This window comes from Lemur catta, chromosome 9, assembly GCF_020740605.2.
Source record: "Lemur catta isolate mLemCat1 chromosome 9, mLemCat1.pri, whole genome shotgun sequence".
In the NCBI taxonomy this organism is placed as follows: Eukaryota; Metazoa; Chordata; class Mammalia; order Primates; family Lemuridae; genus Lemur; species Lemur catta.
In genome coordinates, this window is record NC_059136.1 from 56203341 (window position 1) to 56207008 (window position 3668).

General features: G+C 37.1%; 1 non-coding gene across 1 annotated transcript; it reads right to left on the reverse strand.

Annotated features, from left to right (window-relative positions):
* Window positions 1–2737: 2737 nt before the first annotated feature.
* On the reverse strand, window positions 2738–2863 carry LOC123645486. The gene has a single exon (XR_006737600.1). It is a non-coding gene; the product is annotated as a U6atac minor spliceosomal RNA (small nuclear RNA).
* Window positions 2864–3668: the final 805 nt, after the last annotated feature.

Genomic DNA, 3668 nt, shown 5'->3' on the forward strand with positions numbered 1-3668 from the left:
CTCAAGATTCTTGTATATTTATGGCAGTGTGTAACAAGCCACGTCACTGGGCAATTTAACCTCTCTGAACCTCAGATTCTTTTGTGAAATAAGGGCATTAGATTAAGTGATGACTAGGGTCCTATGAGACTTGATCTTGTTTTCCATAATGACTCTAACACTTAATAATTGTGTGCCTTTGGGTAAGTGACTTAATGTCTTGTTGAAATACCTGTAATCCCACCCTTCCATCCGTTGCCACTGACTGTAAGCCCCGTGAGGGCAAAAACCTTACTTATCCCATTGCATCTATCTCTAACTCTTAGTGCTTGGCATATAGGAGTCACTCAACAAATCATTTTTGGGATGCATGATACCTTTTTTTTAATGTAATGAGAAGGTAGAAGCTAGTTTAGTTGATTAAAAATTGCACATATCAGCCTGAGCTCAATACACTGCTAGTGGAAGTATAAACTCATACAATCATCTCTCCCCTTTTTATTTTTGTTTATTTATTTTTTTAGAGACAGGGTCTTGCTCGGTGGCCCAACCTGGAGTGCAATGGTGCAATCATGGCTCACTGTTACCTCCAAATTCTGGGCTCAAGCCATGATCCCACCTCAGTCTCCTGAGTAGCTAAGACTATAGGCATGTGCCACCACACATGGCTAATTTTTAAATTTTTTTGTAGACAGGTCTTGCTATGTTGCCCAGGCTGGTCTTGAATTCCTGGCCTCAAGTGATCCTCCTCCTCAGCCCCCTAAAGTGCTGAGATTACAGGCATGAGCCACTGTGCTCAGTCACCCCCTTTCTAAAAAAACAAATTTATTGAGATATAATTCACATACCATAAAATTAGCCCATTTAAAGTGTTATAATTCGGTGGTTTTTTAGTATATTCAGAGTCAGACAACAATCACCACTGTCTAATTCCAAACCATTTTCATCACCTCGCACCCCCAAAATCACATGCCCATTAGCAGTCACTTCCCATTTCCCCCTCCTCCCAACCCCTGGCAATTACTGATCTACTTTCTGTTTCAGTGGATTTACCTATTCTGGATACATCATATGAATGGAATCATAATATTTGGCCCTTTGTGTCTGGCCTCGTTCACATACCACGTTTTCGTGGTTCATTCACGTTGTAGAGTATGTCAGTATTTCATTATTTTTCATGGAAAATAATATTCCATTGTATGGAAATGCCACGTTTTAGTTATCTATTATCAGCTGATAGATATTTCAATTGTTTCCATTTTTTCTCTGTTATAAACAATGCTAACTATGAACATTTGTGTAAAAGTTTTTGTGTAACCATAGGTTTTTAATCCTCTCGGCTATATACCTAAGAATAGTCTATGATAATTTGGGGTTTGACTTTTTGAAGAATTGTCAAAACTGTCAAGCTGTTTTCCAAAGTGGCTGCTCTATTTTACATTCCCACTAACAATGTACGAAGGTTTTCATTTCTCCTCATCCTTACCAACACTTGTTACTGTCTTGTCTGTCTTTTTTATTTTAGTCATCCTAGTGGATGAGAGGTAGTATTATTACATTATTGGTTCGATCTGCATTTCTTTAATGACTAATGACATTGAGCACCTTTTCATGAGCTTCTTGGCCATTTGTATGTATTCTTTTGAGAAATATCTATTCAAATCATTTGCCCATTTTCTTTTTTCAGATTTTTAACTTCATTTGGCACTGTGGTGTTTAGTTATAGGGAGGCTTGACTTCATTCAAGACAACTCAGTGCTCTCTGATAGGCTTTTATCCTAGTAAGAGCTTTACCTTTTCACCTTCAGGCTGGGCATGGTGATGTGAGCCTGTACTGGGGAGCTGAGGAGGGAGGATGGCTTGAGCCTGCAGTGAGCTCTGATCATACCACTGCACTCCAGCCTGGGTGACAGAACAAGACCCTGTCTCAAGAAAAATAATTTTTTTCACTTTCAAAATATTTATTTTGCCATATTTTCCAGACTGCAGTCCTTGATGGTGCAGTCAGGAGTGAAACTTCCTGTCTTCTCTCTGTTTTTCATTAGTATCATTACATCATCACAAACCAGTGCTTTACTCTTTCTTATTCGTTTTCTTTTATAAACTTGAACTCATTCTCAGCCCCTTCTTTCCCCTTGGCCCATTTAAAAATTGGATTATTAGTCTTTTTATTGTTGCGTTGTAAGAGTTCTTTATATATTCTGGACAGTCCCTTATCAGATATATGATTTGCAAATATTTTCTCCCATTCCATGGGTTGCCTTTCTTGACAGTGTTCCTCAAAGCACAAAAGTGTTAAATTGGATTAAGTCCAGCTCTCTACTGGATTAAAATAAATTGGATTAAGTTCAATTTATCTTTTTTTAAAATCTGTTTGTGCTTTTATGTCTAAGAAACCATTTCTTTCTTTTTTTTCTTTCTTTTTTTTTTTTTTTGAGGCAAATTCTCACTCTGTTGCCTGGGCTAGAGTGCCATGGCATCAGCTTAGCTCACAGCAACCTCAAACTCCTGGGCTCAAATGATCCTCTTGCCTCAGCTTCTGGAGTAGCTGGGACTACAGGCACTCACCACAAGAGTTTTATTTTATTAATTTTGTTTGTTTGTTTTTTGTTTATTTTTTTGTTTTTTTTTCTTCTGAGAGTTTTAAAGCTTTAGTTTTCATATTTAGGTTTACAATTCACTTAATTGAGTTAATATTTCTATATTATATGGTTTAAAGTAGGGCCATTCTTCTTCTTCTTCTTCTTTTTTTTTTTTTGAAAAATGATGGTTATATGGTGCCTAAGTAGGTGGCAATGCCTTAACCATATGTGTGTTGTCAGGCCCCAGGGCCTCTTCCATCCTTGTTAAGGAAGTGCTAACCTTCTCTCTTTTCATACAATGCATTTAAAAATATATCTTTTATAGTAAATTTAGCACACACATAGGAAAGTAGACAAAATGAGAATGTATAGTTAAATAAATTATAATAAATGAATATCCTGTAACCAACACCCAGGTCAAGAAACAACACTGTCAGCATTCTACTTCTCAATCAATACTCCTTCCTCCTCTATAAAGTATCTGCTACTCTTTAAGGCAAACTCTTCTCTGCTTTTCCTAGCTTCACTATCTAGAAATGCATTCCTAACAGGCCAGTGCAGTGGCCCACTCCTGTAATCCTAGAAATGCATCCCTAGCAACAGAGTTTCACTTTGCCAGTTTTTGAAGCTGATATCAATGGAATTGTATCACTTCTGGCTCCTTTTATTCAACATTATTTTTGTGAGACTCATTCAGGTTTTGCAAATACCTGTAGCTCATTCATATTTATTGCTGTATGGTATCACATTGCATAAACCATAATATTCTATGTTTGATGGTCATTTGGATTATTTCCTGTTTGAAGCTTTTACAAAGACTGTTGCTATGGACAGCCTTTTCTTTGTCTCTTGGTACATAGTACATTTAGTATATACCTTGGAGTGAAGTTGTTCGATATGTGTGTCTCCATTTTAGTTGAAAATGACAACCTGTTTTCCAAAGTGATTACTTCAGTTTAAGCTCTCACCAACTGTAAGATCTCTTGTCCCACACCCTTGCTAACCCTTGCTATTGTCAGTTTGTTTGATTATAGCCATCTTGGAGGGTGTGCAATAGTATCTGACTGTGGATTTCATTTGCTTTGCCCTGATGATTAATGAGCTTGA